The sequence below is a fragment of the Anolis carolinensis genome, unplaced genomic scaffold, assembly GCF_035594765.1.
Source record: "Anolis carolinensis isolate JA03-04 unplaced genomic scaffold, rAnoCar3.1.pri scaffold_10, whole genome shotgun sequence".
Classification (NCBI taxonomy): domain Eukaryota; kingdom Metazoa; phylum Chordata; class Lepidosauria; order Squamata; family Dactyloidae; genus Anolis; species Anolis carolinensis.
The window spans coordinates 8,540,657-8,561,797 of record NW_026943821.1 but is presented as its reverse complement, the minus strand read 5'-3'; the positions used below and the strand labels follow the sequence as shown (position 1 = coordinate 8,561,797).

The 21,141-nt window shown below is 41.4% G+C and overlaps 1 protein-coding gene across 6 annotated transcripts in view; it reads right to left on the bottom strand.

Moving 5' to 3' along the window:
• bicra (BRD4 interacting chromatin remodeling complex associated protein) overlaps positions 1-21,141 on the bottom strand; it is a 104,054-nt gene that overhangs the window by 68,976 nt on the left and 13,937 nt on the right. The gene's annotated exons all lie outside the window — the stretch shown is intronic.

The window sequence follows — 21,141 nt, the reverse complement described above, 5'->3', positions numbered from 1 at the left end:
TTTTGGCACAAGTGGAGCTTTATTTTTCTCAGCTCAGTGCTCATGCTTTTCCTACAGACACTAGCAAGGTGGCCTTTATTTTGAGTTTGTTGACCGGTCCCGCAGGACAATGGGCCACTAATTTAATTTTGGGAAATGACCCAGTCAAGGACAATTTGAATAATTTCAAAAAGTTGTTAACTGATACTTTTGGGGATCCTCTCCGCACGGAGAACGCTGGGTGGGCTCTGTATCGGTTGAAACAGGGAAAGGGGACTGTTTTGGATTACTTAAATAAGTTTAACCTGTATCGCCACCAGCTGGATTGGGGGGAAAATGCATTCATGCTTTTATTTACTGCCGGGTTAAGTGATATGCTCCAGGATGAATTAGCACGCTTGGAGCCGGCTGAAAGCTGGGACGCCTTAGTAGCTAAGGTGCTGCGTTTAGACGCAAGGTTCGAGGCTCGTAAACACTCAAAAGCAATGTGTGCGCCACCCATGCATGTAACCAGGGCACCTGTGGTGATGAGGGAAGAGCCCATGGAGCTTGGGGTCTTTAAAAAGCTGTCTACAGAGGAAAGGAGCCGTAGGAGGCAGCTGGGGTTGTGTTTGTACTGTGGGAATGCGGGGCATTTTGCCAAAAACTGTAATGTGAAACCTTCCCAGCTTTCGGGAAAAGGCCAGCCCTAGTGCGACGTGAGTCCAACGCACTAGGGCTCCTCAAGCAGTCAACTGAGGGGAGGAAGCATGTTTTCGTACCCATTACATTATCTGTTGGGGGAAGGGAACTTGTTTCTACTTTGGCACTGCTGGACTCAGGGGCTACGGTCTCCTATGTAGATATTGAGTTTGCTAAGAAGCATGGCATTCCTAGAGTGCGCAAGGCATGCGACGTGTGGGTGGAAGGAGCAGATGGGAGACTGCTGGAGACTGGGGTGGTTAACCATGAAACCTCAGCAGTAACGTGGGAGGTGCAGGGAGTAACGGGAACGTTTGTGTGGGATATTACGAGCTTGCCTAGATATGATGTGATCCTGGGGATGGATTGGCTAGCTGTAGTAAACCCACAAGTAGATTGGGCAACACGTAAAGTGATCTTAAAGAGGCAGGACTGTTGCACTCTAAATGTTACTCATTCTGATATGGAGGGAGTGCCTGCTGAGTATGGGGAGTTCTCTGATGTATTTTGTAAAAGAGAAGCGGACAAATTACCACCGCACAGGCCATATGATTGCGCCATCAAGTTGGCAGAAGGTGCGAAACTGCCAGCAGGGAGGCTGTATGCCTTGACTGTACCGGAAAGGCAAGCTTTGCGGGAGTTTCTAGATGAAAATTTAGCCAAGGGGTTTATTCGCCCATCTAGTTCTCCAACTGCGGCACCAGTATTCTTTGTAGCCAAAAAGACTGGGGAACTTAGGCTGGTCTGTGACTATCGGATCCTAAACAAATACACCATTCGGGATAGGTACCCGCTCCCTTTAATCTCGGAACTGTTATCAAGGGTGCAAGGGGCTAAGGTCTTTACCAAGCTTGACCTGCGGGGGGCCTATAACTTAATCCGTATACGGGAAGGGGATGAATGGAAGACGGCATTTAACACGTGTTTCGGATGCCACGAGTTCCGAGTCATGCCTTTTGGGCTTTGTAATGCTCCTGCGGTATTCCAGAGGTTCATGAACGATGTGTTCAGGGACCTAATTGACCAATTTTTAGTGATTTATTTGGATGATATCTTGATTTTTTCTAAGGACGAGAAAGAACATCGTCAACATGTCAAGCAGGTTCTGCACCGACTGCGGGCTAATGGGCTTTTCGCCAAGGCTTCCAAGTGCGTCTTTCATGTGCCTGAAGTGGAGTTCCTAGGTCATGTAGTGTCAGGTAGGGAACTTAAAATGGACCCACATAAGGTTGACGCCGTCAACTCATGGCAGGAGCTGAAGACTAAGAAGGATGTACAAAGGTTTTTGGGTTTCGCTAATTACTACCGGGAGTTTATTCCGAATTTTGCAAAGCTCACGGTACCTTTGACGCAGCTTCTGCGCAAGAAACAGCCATTTGTGTGGGGGCGGGAAGCTCACGAGGCGTTTCTACAACTAAAGTCTAGTTTTCAATCGGACAACATACTAACCCATCCTGATGTTGACAGACCGTTCGTGGTAGAAGCGGACGCTTCTAGCTACGCGTTGGGGGCTGTATTGTCTCAGAAGGATTCCTCAGGGACCTTGCGTCCCTGTGGATTTTACTCGCGGCAACTAACACCCTTCGAGCAGAACTATACCATATGGGAGAAGGAGTTGTTGGCGATTAAGGTGGCGTTTGAGGTGTGGCGGCACTGGCTTGAAGGGGCACGGCACCAGATCGTGGTCAGATCTGATCACAAGAACTTAGAGCACTTGCAAACAGCAAAGAAGTTAAACCAGCGTCAAATCCGCTGGGCTTTGTTTTTCTCCAGGTTTAACTTCAAGGTGCAGTTCGTGGAGGGGAAGGCAAACTTGCGGGCCGATGCTTTATCCCGCAAGCCGGAATTTAAGACCAATGAGCAGGTAGTATGTCAGACCATCTTGCCTACTGCCTCTCTGTGTGTTGTAGATAATGAGCTTGGGTTACATGACCAGATCCTTGAGGCTCAGAAGGATGATGTGTGGACTCAGGAGCAACTGATGCTGCTCTCTGCAGGTAACCGTACCATACTGCCGCATCTCCAGGATCAAGACGGGGTATTGGTGCGTAGGGGGCAGGTTTACGTACCAGTAGGGACCCTCAGGTTGGAGGTGATTAGAGCCCACCATGACGAACCCATGGCTGGGCACTTTGGCAGGTTCAAGACCGTACAGCTTATCACCAGGAGCTACTGGTGGCCAAAGATGCGGCAAGACATTCTGCGCTTTTGTGACAGCTGCGCCGTTTGTCAGCAGAGTAAGACGCCTGTTGGGCGCCCTAGAGGGTTGTTATCGTCTTTACCTGTTCCGGAGAGGCCATGGCAAATCATTTCCATGGATTTTATTTCAGATTTGCCTAAGTCTGGGGGTTATACTTGTATTTGGGTGGTGGTGGATTTATTTAGTAAACTGGCTCATTTTATTCCTTGTTCAACCATTCCGGCGGCCCCTACGTTGGCCTTACTATTTACAAAGCACATCTATCGTTTGCACGGAGCACCCGAGGTGATTATTTCAGATAGGGCTCCGCAATTTGTGTCACGCTTTTGGAAACACTTCCATGAGTGTTTGGGGACTAAGTTAAACGTGTCTTCAGCTTTCCATCCGCAAACGGATGGACAGTCGGAACGGGTTAATGGGCTCTTAGAGCAGTATCTGCGTTGTTTTTGTTTAGATCAACCCACGGCTTGGGTAAAGTGGTTACCGGTGGCGGAATTTGCTTACAACAATGCGGTGCACACGTCTAGTCAGCATACGCCATTTGAGCTAACTTATGGTTTTCACCCACGGGGAGGTGTGGCGCCGTCGACCAATGTGGTCTCTTCGGACCCTGTGTACCGCTCTTCGGAAATGGCTGCATTGCATGATGTTGCCCGTCGCTTACTGTTGGAAGCTAAGGCAACGCAAAAGACTCAGGCTGACCGCCACAGGCAGGCAGGGGAGGAGTTGGAAGAAGGGGATTTGGTGTGGTTATCTTCCAAACATATTAAACAGGCTGGGGGAAAGTTTGCGCCTCGGTATTTGGGTCCCTTTCCTATCGTTAAAAAGATTTCTTCTGTTGCGTTTCGTTTGCGTTTACCGTCTAGTTTAAAGGTCCATCCAGTCTTTCATCGTTCGCTGTTGAAACTTGATACCTCTAGTCGTCGTGGTGCTATAGCGGAAGGTATCACTGCCACTTCTCCGCCATCGGGGGAGGAGGCCTTTGTGAGAGGGGATAGTGTTATGATTGAGCCTCATGGCTCTGTTACTGACAGACGTGGGCGTAAGACTCCTCGAGAGTCAGATACTCTCGAGGAGCGAGAGAGAAAAAGACTGCGAGACATATTTGCAGCACCATCTGACGAGGAGTCTTTCGAAGGGTTTACGGAGAGAATGGAGGAGGGGCTGGTTAGCTCAGAGGAGGATGAGATGGATTGGACTCGGGTAAGGGAGGAAGTGGGTGCCACTGGCCATGATGGGACAGAAGATGAATGGGGACCTTCAGGATTAGACCCATGGTTTAGCTGGAGGGATGGGACGGGATCCACAGCTGGAGATGCTGTTGGGCGTAGTCAGAGGTGTTCCAGCTCTGACGAGGAAAGTGATGAGGAAACGCCCGGGTTAAGGAGGACAGCTGACAGTGATGAAGATTTGTAACTGGCATAAAATGGGGCTTGAGAGCAATTGCAAATTGCGTTGGGCAAGGTAATCTGGGCAAACGCTTGGGATCCGTGTGTGTGTGGGACGCTTCCCTGAAGACTTGTGTGCTTTCCTGTGCTGTGACGTAAGTTGATTGGAATCCAGGGTCAGACGGCGGGAGGGATTGTGTGGGCATTTGTTTGTGCAAACCTGTGCTTACTCTTATTAGCTTGACCTTCCGTCGTCTTCTTGACGGACGCCATCTCCTGCTTTGAGAACTCGGACTGAACTGACCACGGCTTGTCTTCCCCCCTTCTTGGACTTGGAAAAACTACAAACGTCTGCTTCTGGCTTTGATCTACGGAACGGAACTGGTCTACTCAACTGCTACAATCCTTGGCTGATTTACTCGTGTTGGAGATCCTGTCTGCTGTGTGTGTGGGGGAGCGACGCAAGTTACTCTAAGCACAGTGTTGGCAGCAGAGAGGAATCTGCTGCCAATTAGTTGCATTCTTTGTATCTTTTGTTCCTTGGCTTTCGTTTCGTTTACACCCAGGCTGAAGCAAGCAGTTTGTTTTTACCCGGATTAAACTCCGGTTTAATCCGGTTTATCTTTTGAACATTTACTTTTGCCCCTTTTTGCTCCTAAAGGCAAAAACTGCCTGGCCCTTGTGTTTTACGGGCATTTTTGAGTTCTGTAATCTAATAAACTCTGTTACTTTGAATCTTGTGGCGTTCTGTCCTTGACACTGATCAAATCATTATTCTCATCTTCTTCAATGTAAATGTGCTTATGTATCCTTTTAATAATAATAGAGTAAAATAATACATGTAATAATAATAATGATAAATACAGGAAAATAATACAAGTAATAATAAATGGAGTAAAATAATAAATGCAACAATAATAATAAGATCAGAGTGAAATAATAAATGTATTAATAATAATAATACAAATAGAGTAAAATAAATGTAATAGTAGCAACAATAGAGAAATATAATAAATGTAATAATACCAATAATAATAGAGAAAAATAATAAATGTACCATATATTCTCGAGTATAAGCCGACCCAAATATAAGCCAACCAGGACCCTGACCCGAGTATAAGCCGAGGGGGCTTTTTCGCTCTTAAAAAAGGGGCTGAAAAACTAGGCTTCTACTCGAGTATATACAGTAATTGTAATATATACGTGTATTTAATAAATCAAAAACTATTTACTACTATTGTTTCCATGTACAACAAACTATGGTACCTCTTGCAGTTTCCACGCTGATTTCTCTCTATTGTAGTTTCAATGTAGTCATGAATAATTAATAATATAATAGTAATAATATAATAATATACTACAATAATAATGGAATAATAAAAGAATATATATATATATATATATATATATATATATATATATATATGTATGTATGTATGTAATGTGGATAATTCCCATGGAGTAAACAACAAAACCACTGGACCAAATCACACCAAAGTTGGCCACAAAAGACATTAGTCATCCAATCAATCTGCATGCGGCAGTGTGTCAGCAAAAATGGATAGGCGTGTCAGTGCTGACACGCGTGTCATAGGTTGGCCATCACTGGTCTAGATTCAGGGAAGTCATGCTACCCCTCTATTCTGCCTTGGTCAGGCCATACCTGGAATATTGTGTCCAATTCTCGGCACCACAGTTGAAGGGAGATGTTGACAAGCTGGAAAGCGTCCAGAGGAGGGCGACTAAAATGATCAAAGGTCGGGACAACAAACCCTATGAGGAGTGGCTTAAAGAGCTGGGTATGTTTAGCCTGCAGAAGAGAAGGCTGAGAGGAGACATGATAGCCATATACAAATATGTGAGGGGAAGTCATAGGGAGAAGAGAGCAAGCTTGTTTGCTGCTGCCCTGGAGACTAGGACGCAGAACAATGGCTGCAAACTACAGGAAAGGAGGTTCCACCTGAACATCAGGAAGAACTTCCTGACTGTGAGAGCTGTTCGGCAGTGGAACTCTCTGCCCCGGACTGTGGTGGATGCTCCTTCTTTGGAGGCTTTTAAGCAGAGGCTGGATGGCCATCTGTCGGGGGTGCTTTGAATGAAATTTTCCTGCTTCTTGCAGGGGGTTGGACTGGACGTGAGGTCTCTTCCAACTCTACGATTCTATGATCTCCACTTCGCCAACCAGAAACATGGCGTTTCTGCTTGGCGAAGTGGGGATTGGTTCCCTTCTGGCCAGAAGGGAGCCGATCTCCACCTCGCCAAGCAGAAAAGCCGCGTTTCTTTGCTTGGCAAAGTGGGAATCGCCTCCCTTCTGGCCAGAAGGGAGGCGATTCCCCACCTCGCCAAGCAGAAAAGTGGGGTTTCTCTGCTTTGCAGAGTGGGGATCACCTCCCTTCTGGCCAGGAAGGCGATCGCCACTCTGCAAAGCAGAAAAGCGGCGCGTGGATCGCTTTTTGGGCTGCTGCCACCGCTGCAGGGCACCTCCACGGCGCCCCAGAAAACAATGCGCTACAGGCAACCGCCTAATTGGCCTCGCTGATGGACCGCCTCTGATCGCACTCATAATCTTAATTCCATTACTACAGCCAGATCTGACACTGCTAGGAATAAAGAGTTAGGAGAAATATTTATTCAGTACCTACAAACACGTATGTGCATCTATATCTTTATCCCAAAAAACCTCTCAGGGCAGTGTCCAATACAACTTAAGGTTTACCCATACTGGTACAATTCAAAAACTACATTAAATTAATTTTGGCTTATGATTTCCTATGCTTCCATGAGCCTCCATGGCTCAGTAAAGACTCAAATTCTTGTCTCCCAAAGTCCTAATCCAACATTCAAACCATTACACCATGGCTATCAGCATTAAAAATATATATCTATATTTCAAAATACACACGTTATAACTCTTCTTAAATGTCTGAGCAAGTACAAAGGGGCTGGACCTAATTCCGAAAAGAACCCAGCAATAATGGTGGATGAATCCCTGTGAGAGTACAATATAAAGTTAAGTACTATCAGATAACTATCAGAAGTCATTTAAGAAATAGTTACCTTTGGAACAATGTATACTGAAATAAGTTATGTATGGCAAAAATAGTTAATTGTTATGATTTATCAAAAAGAAATTTTTAAAAAGACTACAAAAAAGTACTATCAGATAACTCCATCTTTCTGGAAAGTAATAAATGAACTGCTCTTATAGGAAGCACACAAAGAATCTCTTCTGATGATCCAAAGACACTGCAGGCTTGAAACAGGAGCAAGCGACGCTTCCAACATTTAGGTTTCAAGCCATTTAGGGTTTTAAAACTCTAACCCTTTGAATTTGGCTTGGCAGTGAATATGCACTAATGATGTAATATGGTTCTTGCTATACAAAACCAGCTCAAATGCTAAAAACTAATTCTGTACAATTTGGAGCCTCCAGACCATTTTAAAGAGTTTTTGATCCCCATTAACTAAATTAATGAATAAATTAATTACGCTTCAGTGTTAACTGGCCCTGTGGATCAAAATATTCATCTGCCACTGAGGGTACATGAGCATTTTTGGCTTCTGGTATGCTGTGCCATGTGTCATGACAGGAATTAATGGCTACCAATTATTATAATTCTTGGTCCCTAATTACATTCTCAACAGGAGGTAATGATGGCTCTTGTACAACTTCTACCAAAAAAGGGCCATGTATGTGAGACTGAAAGGACAAGAGTTGGCAAGGAATGCTTAACCCACACCTGATATAATAGAAGTCCTTATGCACAACCACGTTACTGGCCTAGCAAGGGAGAAGATTCATTATGGGATTTCTTTAGTTAATTTAAGAACAAAACAAAACACAGACCCATTTTTCAGCCTTTGCATTACAAACAGCTCTTTGAAATATAGTGCATGAAGGACAACAGCAAAATGGATCTAGATTTTAGAACTTAGATACACTTAGGAACGGTGATGCTACTTTAAGTCATATTCCCATTCTGGGAAAAGCCCTGACCCAAGACTTTGGTTGGACCAATAAAACAAGAATTTTCACCACAGAAATTAGAACTCTTTCAGAATCCATGACCATTCTATCAGTTCTTCTGCCACTAAAGAGGTTTACACACATCCCTTTTAACTACCATATTTACTTAAATCTAATACCTTTTTTGACTAAATGACCGAGCCAAAATTGGGGTGCGCATTAGATTCGCATGATATGTTCATGCACAAGGGGAATCTGCTTCAGGAGCTGCATCTGGAGCTCCTTTTTGAGAGATGTTAGCTCTAATTAAATGACCTGGGCTTGGTAGTTTGGTGAAGCAACAGCATTCTTTGGCAGAGAAATCAAAATCTACAGGCCCCAGAATTACATAGCATTGACCAAGACAATTAAAGTGGATTCATTCTACAGCATAGATGACCCTCAAGGTTTTCTTTTCCAGTGTTTTGGTGCTTTGGTGTTCTAACACAATTGTTTATAATGAACTAATTCTAAGCAGGAAAACACAGTACTGCACACTTTTGGCCAAATTACAAAAGAACACTTTTTGCCACTGTGCATTACATTTAGCAGCAAATACTTTTTTGGTTTCAGGGTTTTGAAAACTGAAGTACGTACTAGATTCAATGGTGTATTAGACTCAACTAAATATGGGTGTATGTGACTTTATAGTGTAGCATCTGGTGTTTTATAATCCCTAGCCACAAAACTAATTTGCTTCTTTCTTCAGAACTAACTGGTCAAATTATCCTGATCTGCTTTTTGACTGACCAGGGACACCTCTGCTTTGGCAAATTAAGCTTCAGTTTGCTCTTATCCAATACATTACCTGTTGTCAGCTTTTGGTTTACAACCCAAACAACTTCATTGGAATTTGATGGAGAGGACCAATATACTGGTGGCACCAAACTTCATACTTTCAGATAACATTTCCCAGAGGTTTCAGATAGACACTGAATAGCATGGCGACAGAACCAAGTCATGAAAGGTTTCACATACCAATGACCAAGAAGTCAAACAGGAATCCTCAAACACCTCCAAGAAGGAATGGAGTCACTGTAAAACTGTATAAGTCTTTTCCTACCTAATTCCATGCTACAGGTTTGTACATGTACCAGCAGACTTTATGCTGAAAAGGAAATGTATGTATATGTGACTTCAAATTGCTTGTCAATGTATGAATTTGATAGGGTTTTCTTAGACAAGGACTCACAAGTGGTTTTGCCAGTCCCATTCTCTGAAATATAGCCAACAGCACCTGCTATTCATTGGTCCAAGTACTAACTCTCCTTAACTTCCAAGATCAGACAGGACTTGGTGCCTTTAGGGTATTTTGGCTGAGGAGAGGAATTACCTGGAGGCAAACATATTGTTCTCAGCTTCTAGCAAAACTACCAAATTGCCTTATAAACAGCCACAAGTTAAACTTATGCTGTCAGTGCCTATACAATAGGCAATTGCTAAGTACATTCAGTAGAAATCTATATATATATAAAAGAGTGATGGAATCCCGGCAACCGACAAAACAACAAAACTAAAGGCCCCCCAACCTCGAAATTTGACAACACAACCCATCATCCACGCTTCCAGTTGATACAACAAAAAGAAAAGAAAAAGAAAATCCTAATTAGAGGGAAAGGAATCATTGTTTTTATCCAATTGTTGCCAGTTAGAAGGCTAAGCTCCGCCCACTTGGTCTCCTAGCAACCCACTCAGCCCAGGGGACAGGCAGAGTTAGGCCTCACTTAGGCCTCTTCCACACTGCCTATAAAATACAGATTATCAGATTTTAACTGGATTATATGGTAGTGTAGACTCAAGGCCCTTCCACACAGCTATATAACCCATTTATAATCTTATATTATCTTGACTCCACACTGCCATATGTAGTGCCAAATGCACTACAGTGTGCATTTATCCAGCTGTGTAGAAGGGACCTCATATAATCCAGTTCTAAGCAGATAATATAAGATTATAAATCCAACATAAACAGGACGGCAGAACGTTGGATAAGTGAATATGTTGGATAATAACAAGGGATTCAGGAAAAGCCGATTAAACATCAAATTAGGTAATAATTATACAAATTAAGCACCAAAACATCATGTTAAACAACAAATTTGACAGAAAACGTAGTTCCATGTGCAGTAATACTATGTACTAATTACTGTATTTACAAATTTACCACCAAAATATCACAATGAATTTAAAACACTGACTACAAAAACATTGACCACTAAAAGGCAGACTGCGTTGGATAATCCAGAACGTTGGATAAGCGAATGTTGGATAAGTGAGATTCTAATGTAATATGAAATAATTACTGTGGTAGAATAATACAGAACAATATAATCTCTAAAACTAGGACAGTAAATAAAGAGCAACACTCTCAAACCAGGGAAATTGGGAATTCCACAAAGGAAACAATCAGGACCAGCTAACACCTCCCAAGAAAGGATTCTACCAAAAAGGAAGCTGAGAAGGGACTGAAGCAGTGTGTATTACCAAAGTCATTATTATTACTATCATTACTATTGTTATTATTATTATTATTATTGTGTTGCTGTGCACCGTGAAAATGAATACAATCTGGCTCCAAGTATTCAAAAACATTAAAATCAGAATATATAAAAATTACTGTGGTATAATAAAACAGAACAATACAATCTCTAAAATCAGAACACTAAATAAAGAACAACACTCTGAAAATGGGAATTCCACACTGGAAACAATCAGGGCCAGCTAACACCGCCCAACAAAGTATTCCCATCATCAAAGTCTGGCAAATCCTCTGTTTTCTGAGGGCCACAGACAGTAGAAGCACATAAGATATCACAAAGAACACCACTCTGAAAACAAGAGAATTCCGGACAGGAAACAATCAGGGCCAGCTAATACATCCCAACAAAAAATTCACTCAGGGAGGAAACAGCCAGGCTTTAAAGCTGCAAGGCCATTACATGCTAATCATTTTGCCTAATTGCAGCATTCAAACTTGCCTCCAACAGACAAAAAAATTAATCAGAAATATTGTATATTCACAACCTTTAGGAAATAATATCCCCTGATGGCGCAGCGTGTTAAATCGCTGAGCTGCTGAACTTCTGGACTGAAAAGTCGCAGGTTTGAATTGGGGGAGCAGAGAGAGCCCCCACTGTTAGCCCCAGGTTCTGCCAACCCTAAAATTCAAAAACATGCAAATGGGAGAGGATGAATAGGTACTGCTCTGGCGGGAAGGTAACGGCGTTCCATGCAGTCATGCCACATGACCTTGGAGGAGTCCATGGACAACGCCAGCTCTTCGGCTTAGAAATGGAGATGAGCACCAACCCCCAAAGTCAGACACGACTGAACTTAATGTCAGGTGGAAATGTTTACCCTTTACCTTAACTACCACCAATTCCTCAATACTTTATTTCCCATACCACCACACTTCGCCACAGCAACACGTGGCCAGGAGCAGCTAGTTATCTATAAAGGAAAGAATATTTACAAGCTCTTAGGGACTGCCAAACATAGCTAAATAAAGAACACTAATATATAGTAAGCAAATAGGGAACATGGAACTGACAAGCCATTTCTCACTCCTTCCAACTTTTTTTTTCTGTGTCAGGAGCAACTTGAGAAACTGCAAGTCACTTCTGTAGTGAGAGAATTGGCCGTTTGCAAGAACGTTGCCCAGAGAATGCCTGGATGTTTTGATGTTTTTACCATCCCTGTGGGAGGCTTCTCTCATGTCCACGCATGGAGCTGGAACTGATAGAAGATATTTATATGTTACAATCCTGCTTAATACAAGTCTCCCACAATTTGGGAAATATATTTATACACACACACACACACATTTTAAGTATGAGTCACAAGAAAAAGTCAGTAAGTTCTTGTTGCTGTGTGTCAAGTCCAATTTATTATGCCCTTATCACATGGTTTTCTTGGGAAGATTTGTTCAGAAGGAGCATGCTTTTCATTTTTATGTGGAGGAGAGAATGTGACTTGACCAAGATCACCCAGTGGAAGTTGAAGTCCTGCTTTCCAGAGTCATAAGGCCCTTCTACATAGACAGAAAATCCAGAATATCAAGGCAGAAAATTCATATAATCTGCTTTGAACTGGATTATCTAAGTCTGCACTGCCACATAATCCGGTTCAAAGCAGGTAATTTGGATTTTATGTAGAAGGGACCACAGTCTCAGACTACTACACCACACTGGTTCTACAAAATCTACTTCCCTATCAAGGAATTGAATGCTGTCCTCTTGTGTGACAAGTGGTGATGTTTCCCATTATATAGCAATGAGAAAAAGAACCTAAGTAAATTATACCTATTTTATTGTCTGCTTCTCCTCAGACTTTAAACTTGAATGAATACTTTATTGCAGGGGATAAAAAATAACAAATCTTGAAGAGAAATTGCATCATATTTGTAACATCAATTTGCTGCCACAGAAAAGGTGAACAGACAACGAAGTAAACTTTTTTAAAATTATAGGAAAAGATTGGCTCATGGACATTGCAAACAGAAGAATCCTATCTGATGTTGCAGAGAATTATAGTTAGATAGATCTATATTTAAAATATATACTTATTAAACTCTGTCGAAAAGCTTGCAGAGACGCGAGAAAAGGGAAGAGGAAAAAATGGCAGGAAGCGGCATTTTCAGATAGTTTCACATTTCCTTTTGACTGTTTACATTCTCATAAAAGTGAGATAGGATGTGAACAGAGCGTGAAAGATTGCTCCCTATACAAGACATCTGGAACAAAATACTGGAGATGCTGGAAGACACACTTATTTGTTGATCAGAGGATGCACAAATCCTATGAAAATTTTGGAAATCCTCTTATTGATCATTGATTTAAATTTGTGATCTTATGGTCAGGATCTGTCCTTTTAAAATAATATATGATATCTATTACTCTCTGTGTGTGCATGATTACATACAGTATTATTGTTGAATGGAATATGAAATTGCACTAAAATAATTTATTTACACTTATTTATATTTTTAGCATTCATCCACAACAAAGCATGCAAATTCGCAATTGCCCTTGTACAAGCATAGCTTGACAAGTGCTTGTCAGGGCTAATTCTAAATTAATTACTCTTGTGATACTCAATCATTTGGATATCTGCCTAAAGAGAAGTATTAATTTCTTTTCTTTTCTTTTCTTTTTTTTTTGCAAAGAGAGACATTAACATGACTCATCACTTGCATGGCTTATATTTATTATATGAACCAAATAAGAGTATGCTTTTCAGCCACAGAGCATGGGCTTTTGAGATCTCAGTATAAAACTTCACTAGGACTTAACACAGAAGACTGACAGAAAATATTAACTTCTAGACAACTGCGCAGTCTGGTTTTTTTTAATGTCCTGCATGGGAACCCATTTTAGGTTTTAATGGGTACCAATCTGGCAAAGATACATGGTGATTTCTGCGCTGAGTGATGAAAGAAGTTGATCTGCAAAGGAGGGCGATTAGGAGTTTAATGTAATTCTAAAGTTTGCCTATACTACCAGGATTAGCTATTTCAATAAAATGTTACATGATATAGTCTGCATCTGTTAAAAATTTGTAACATAATCTAATTATGTAAGTGTAAAACCCTGAATCAGAAGTTCTCTGTCAAGCTAAAAGTGTCTTCTAATTCACTCAAAGAACAATAGTTTTTAAAAGTCTCTTAAGGTTCTATAGGCCTTAACAACTTCTGTAATATGAACTGCAGTAAATAGCCTAAATGCATGAACAGCTGCCATTTAGGGATGCTGTATCCATTCTAAGCTCCTCTTGACGCAGTCTGGTCTGTAAATGCCCATATGAGATTGGACACAGAATTTGGAGTGAGCGCAAATCCAGATTTGTTTTACAGTTTTCAAGCCATTAAGACTGCAAAAAACAGATTATCACGGTGCTGTTGGAAAACTCTGTTTAACTCCTTGTCTTTCCTTCAAACCATATGAAAAACAATATGGTTGATCAGAACAAAGAATTATGTAGCCCAACAGCCTGATTTCACAATGATCAACAAATATCTCTGGAAAGCTTGCAGGCAGGTCTTAAAGGCCAGTGCCATCACTCATTATTGGTCCTTAGTGATTTGCACTCAGTAATTCAATATTGTCATCATGGCTAATAGCTAGAGCATGGCCAAGTTAATTTCTTTAAATTACACCTGTAGACACATAATTGGACTCCACTAACCAGCTTGCCATGATCTGGTGGGTTATGATCTTGAAGGAGTTTGGGAATTGCAGTAAAAACAGAACAAAAAAGAAACTTTCCCAGCTTTGCTAGTAGCTATTGATAGTCTTGCTCCCTCACACATTTGTCAAATCCCACCTTATAAACTAGCTGCTCTTACCAAGTCCTGTGGCATCAAAGCCCATACATTAATTGTGTTACATGTATCAAGCCTAAATAGATATAACATTTGCTCAGTTTAAACACATTGAAGTTCAGCCCCAATTTTCCAATTTATTCTAATTCTGTTATTTAACCCATGCACATGCTAGAAATCACCATACAACTTGACTGTTCTACAGAAAGTCTGGAGGAAGAATTTACTATCTCTGACACAGCTCTTTCTTGCATTCTTAATCACTTTCACAATGACTTCAGCACTTGTGCTCCATATATTTATTTACAATTTTAGAACTGTATATTCTGAATATATTTTGTAAATTAAAATTCTGCTTACTCTGTGAGCAGGCAATATGGGTGGTTATGGCTGGAACAACCAGAAGGACTTTGTCTCATCCCATTTTCCCATATGACAAATAGTTTGGCAGAGTTTTATATTGTTGCAAAACCTGTATGACCACTTCTCACAGACTACTTTCAAATTGTAAAAATCTGTTCCCTGCCAACAGCCTATACAGCAGGGTAGCAGTCAGTACACACAAGGAATTTGAAAATGCTAAATATATTTTAAGTTATTAATACAAAAACAAATCAATATGAATTGCTTTTGGATATAATTGTGTGAAAATTAGATAAAAATACAGTAAGCAAGTAAAAAAATTTATAACATGCATCTAGGACTTGAACAGTAGACTTAAGTCAGACTATCCCAAAATTTACTTTGATTCTCCAGGAAAGCTGTGACCTAACATGATACTTTTTTCAGGAGAAAATAAGAGCTGGAGTACAATGGGAGGCAAAGTGTCCCCTTTTAAAGGGATAGGAGAAAAGAGCAGGAGAGTGGTGAGTGACTGCTTTTGCTGTAGTACAGACAATTACCTCAATCACTCTAACTCAGACAGGTGTCACGCTTGTTGAATGATACACTATTCAGTGGGGAGTTCCTTAAAAAGCCATCTATACACAAGTCTAAGCAAAAGCCCCTAAAATGTTTCAGTTCCAAATTATTTTACCTGAATTCTAAGATAGTTTTTTAAACTTATTGTTTCCGAAACAACAAAAGACAGCAAGGTATTTTTGAACCGCTGCTGAAATCTTGGCAGAGAGGCACTCATTGTAAATTGCATTCCCTGGTTTTGCACAAGAAGTCGTCAGCTTCTTGACTGAATCTTACTCGTCAGGGTTCCTCTTTTTTCCCATCAATTCTCCGTTGTTCCCATTGTCCATGCCAGATCCTCCTCTCAACCTCCTTGCTCTGATAAAAGGTTGTCATATCTCAGTGGCCTTAAGCCAGAGGTCAGAAAGAAGCCAGCGCTAGAAGGCCAACCAGTTTTGCCCAACTCTTGATATTTAAAGTGTCTCCTTCTTCTTGAACAGGGATGAGAATGGTGTAGATCTCTGGGTACTGGACTGCAAATCCAATGTTTTTCACTATTGGCTATGCTGGTTGAGTCTGGGAGTTGTATTTCAGCAATGAATGGAGGGACACATGATTTTCATACATTGCCAAGACAACATACAACCCTTGCATCCCTCCCAGTGGTATTTCTCTCCTTCATATGAGGCACACTAATTTAAGTACCGTAAATGTAGATAAATGGCAGATATAAAATAGGAATGTCTTGGAATTAAGCAAGGCTGGCCTTGCAATTAAAGTAGTTCAAAGCACTTGGTTTTGGCCAGCTGATCAATGGGACTTTTCTCTCCAATTATTACTTATCAAACAATTGAGTCAAAAGTTGACTATCAAGCTAAAAATGTCCTTCCCATCCACTCCAAGAAAAAGGTAAGGAATGTCTCTGACTGTTCACCTGGCCAACTGATGGGAAAGACTGTCCTATCCAACACACCTCTGTTGCTTAGGAACAGGAGTGATGAATGAAGAAGAGAGCTCATTGTTAAAGACTGCCAAAGCAGATGAACAAGGCATGTCAGAAGTTGAGAGGACAAGTAAAGTGTCCATCCAGTGAGCATGGAGTCAGACATAACGTGCAGAGAAGCAAGAGCAACTAGCTAGGACTTGGGAGTCAATGACAGAAAGAGAGGACACAGAAGGGAGGTTAAAAAAGAGTGGGTCACATAGGGAGATAATGCATCATGAGGCAAGACAGGGTGGTAAGGAGTTTCAGAAACCAAAGCATGTCAATTGTCAAGCACCATTTTAACATAGAGGAAGACAAATTTCAGGCATAATTGAATTATTTAAAGCCTCTGACAAAGAAACTTTTAACAACATCTTCTTATTGTTACCCAGCTCTCCTTTTCCCCCTTGTCCTATAGTCAGCGAGGTTTTTTTTAGCAGCATTGTGAGGATGATACTGGACAGCTGAAGACACACAGGTTTTCAGTGTCAATATGTATCTGCCTACAATGAGCAAGGTAAGTAGTAGTTGCTTCCAGTGTCCCTTACTGAACAATCTTGAACAGAAAAAACAAAAACAGAGAGAAAATGGAAAAGCAGATAAGCCTGGCTCACCAGCTATCCGTCTCATGTTAAACAAAAATAGATCTGTAAGTCTGAATTCCAAAATTGTGCTCATAAGAAAAGTGGAGGCTGGTGAAAGAAATGTTGCATTTGGGAAAAAGCTTTCAAGTGGTTTCTAGGAGGTGTCTGGTGCCAAATATTTGGTTAAATAAGTCATGTCCAGAAACACATCCACGTCATTAACTGAGGTATACCTGTACCAATAGATAATGTCTGAGAACCTCACAGTGTTACAATTAATTTAGGAAACATTGACCCAACTTTTAAGATCTCAAACACATTGAAGTTACATCTTCTGCAAAGAACATCATTTGTGAACAAGGATGAGAATCTTTCATCTTATTTAGGAAGCAACTTTCAGCATTTCTCATCACTGGCCAGGCTACAATTCATCAACATCGGCAGAGCTGTATGAGCTGTAGCTCCTGTTGTAGCTTTACAGTGCATGAGCATCAGATATGAAAAAGCAACAAAGAGAAGGAATAGTGTGTATTATCAAGTCTGCTTTTAACAATAAACATGGGGAACTGACAATAAAAAGATAAATGTTGGATAGGTGGATGAAAGAAAGGAAATGAGATACTGTACAAGGAAACAGAAAACAATACAGGAAGTCCCCAAGTTACAAACATCTGACTTACACATTATTCATAGCTACAAATGAGGGTGAGACAACAGGAAGTGAGAGAAATTCACTCCTGAAAAAGTTATCATACGGAAAAGGTGTCTCCACTGAAGCTTTATCACCAATCCTTGTTTTCACAACAAGCCACATTTTTCAGAATCGAATTATCACAAGGACAGAAAGTGAGAAGAAATCTTCTGAACAGCAGCACAGACACCAAAACGAACCCCATAAGAGTGTTGACCTTACCTGTGCTACCCACAGCATGTGTGAGTGTATTTGGCTGTAGTTACACTTTTAAAATGTACCTGTTCCGACTTACAAATTTAACTTAAGAACAAACCTACCGAATCTATCTTGTTCGTAACTTGGGGACTGCCTGTACATACTTTTTTTTAAAACACATGGGAAACAGATTATCAAAACTGGAGAAAGTCAGTGAGGACCACCAAATTGTTTTGAAAGAGATGTGTGGCTCTTGAATTAGATTTAGCCAAAAGATCTTTAGAGAACTTTGTCCATACTGACTATACAAATTAGTCTTCACCTGGCACTCTGATGACACAAGACCATCAGAACAGATGGATGTCCTATTTGGCAATTGTCAAGTCAGAATTCACCCTCAGTTTATCAGACTGGCTTGCTTTAAGGCATACCAGCATGCCAAGAGGGAATAAAGTTGTCAACTCCACATCTGATTGTTTTTGACCTCTTCTTCTGACAGACACTTTCAGTTAATGGACAGATGAGAGGCAGCCATCTGGTGTAAGATCATGTAGACCAGGGGTCCCCAAACTACGGCTCGCGGGCCACATGCGGCCCATCGGAACCATTTATCTGGCCCCCTTGGCGGTAGCTCGCTCCTCCTCTGCCAAAGCGGCGGCGGGAGTGAGCGGGGCGAGCAAGGAGGCGTGGAAGGTGAGTGCCTTCCCCTCCTCGCGTGCCTTTCTCTTCTCCCTCGCCCCACGTGCTCCCTTCCCGCTGCTGCTGCCGCCGAGGAAGAAGCGCACAGGCCAAGCGAGGAGGGAAATGTGCTTGCCTTCCTCGCTTGCCCCGCACACTCCTTTCCCGCCGCAGCAGCTGCTGCGGAAGGCGCACATAGAGCAAGCGAGGAGGGGAAGGCACTCACTTCTTCGCCTCCTCGCTTGACCTGCGCACTCCTTTCCTGTCGCCACTGAGGAAAGCGCGCATGGGGCGAGCGAGGAGGGGAAACCACTCACCTTCCACACCTCCTCGCATGCCCCACACGCTCCTTTCCCATCGCCAGGTGAAAATGCTTTAACTGAGCCTAACTATACTACAGGGATAGTCAATAAGTGCCCCTCCAGCCAATAGATTGGGACCCCCATCATCCTTCAATATTGCCAATGCTCAGTCTCAGCAAAAAGGAAAGGTAAACCTTTCTTGGCTAGAGGTCTCTTTGAACCCTGATTATTACAGTACAATTGTTGTAGTTGGTCAGGGATGTTTTGATTATGTTTTGGTTCACAAAGGCAGAAGGGGGTTGGACTAGATGGCCCAAGGGGTTGCTTCCAACCATGGTTATTACGGGATTATTATTATTACAGTATTATTATTATTGACACAAAGACAGAGAATGGCACAGCAAACGAGATATATATGATGGATTATTATTATTATTATTATTGGGTGGCTGTCTGTCAGGGGTAAACCTTTCTTGGCTAGAGGTCTCTTTGAACCCTGATTATTACAGTATCATAGTTGTAGCTGGTCAGGGGTATTTTGATTATGTTTTGGTTCACAAAGGCTGAAGAGGGTTGGACTAGATGGCCCAAGGGGTTGCTTCCAACCCTCTTTATTATTTTTATTATTATTATTAACATTGAGGTTGTATTTGTTCCCTTTTTTACTTCATAATAAGATATGTGCAGTGTGCATAGGAATTTGTTCATAGTTTTTTTTAAAAAAAATAAATTATAGTTCGGCCCTCCAACGATCTGAGGGACCGTGAACTGGCCCCGTTTAAAAAGTTTGGGGACCCCTGGTGTAGACTAGGAAGATTTTCAGAAATCTAGACTAATTTGAACACCTTACATTTATTTCAGCGTCGTGTTTTTATTTGGATTACTCAGCTTCAAATAAGAGAATTAACAAAACCGAATTTTAAACAGTGGAAAAATAATGGAGGGATTGTTGCAGGTTTAATTCAAATGCTAATTTACATGTGGGGAAAATAAAGTCAGGTACTTTAAATCTGTGGTGGCCAGCTCTTACTGCTGCTTCTTTTTCATGCCCTTTGTCTCTCTTTCTAATATAATGTTAGTCACCTGGAGTTGGGGAGGGGGGGAGGCAAAGTAGAGCCAGCTTGCCTAAAAGGCAAGTTTGGATAGCTGCTCCTGAAAAAAATCTCTGTAGTTTTCTGCTCTGTCAGAATGTATCCTTGTGCATACACTAAATACTTGTGTTGCTTTGATAGTTGTACTTGCACTTTCTATTGCGAATTCAAAACATAAATTAAGCCCTTTTAGTTTCCAATGATAAAAGAAGTCTTTTTTGAGGAAGATCACAGACCTGTTTCAATTATTTCCTCTATTTATTTTAGAATAATAAATTCTCACTCTTAAGGAAAAGCACCAACTTTTCGAAACACATGAAGGACACCTAATTCCCCATTTAATCGATAACAATGTCAGCACCCTCTTATTTTATATAACTAAGTAAGGTCACCCAGGATCTGGTAAGAAAGCTTTTCAAGCTGCACCCAACCTACAAACTACCTGATTTAACCTTTTGAGCTCTTTAAAAGAAAGCTTTACTTCAAAATTTTATATTAGGACCATTGTTATAATTTTTTCAATATGTTAATTGTTAATATGGCTTTATTCATTTGGAAGAAAATATTATTCTCATACTGATGATAGAAAACCAAAGGATTCAAGAAAGTGATTGTCATGCCTAATATCACAAGGAAAGCCTATAAAGAAAATGTGAGTTGTTCACCCAAGGCTTGTATTCAAGGCAGTCAAGAAATTTCACATTGTTGGTTTAATGCCCAACTAGCACTGAAGGATTTTTATTATATCATAACACTACACTGCTTGTAAAAGTTGGCAGGGATATACTGAATCATGTCACCAGACCAACTCTGTATTTGCCAACAAGTTCTTGAAGTGGGGAGGAACAAGAAGGCAACGTTGTGAATGGTTATATGCATACCGTTCCTTCCTGGTATATATTCCCCTTGCCAGTCATACACCTTTTTCTAGAGTACAGAATGGTTCTGTGCCAACATGAACATCTGTATGCAGTTCACCCACTAGGATCATAAACCCTGGCATAAAGTAAAGGTAAAAGTTTCCCCTGACGTTAAGTCCAGTAGTGACCGACTCTGGGGGTTGGTGCTCATCTCCATTTCTAAGCCGAAGAGCCGGCGTTGTCCGTAGACACCTCCAAGGTCATGTGACCGGTATGACT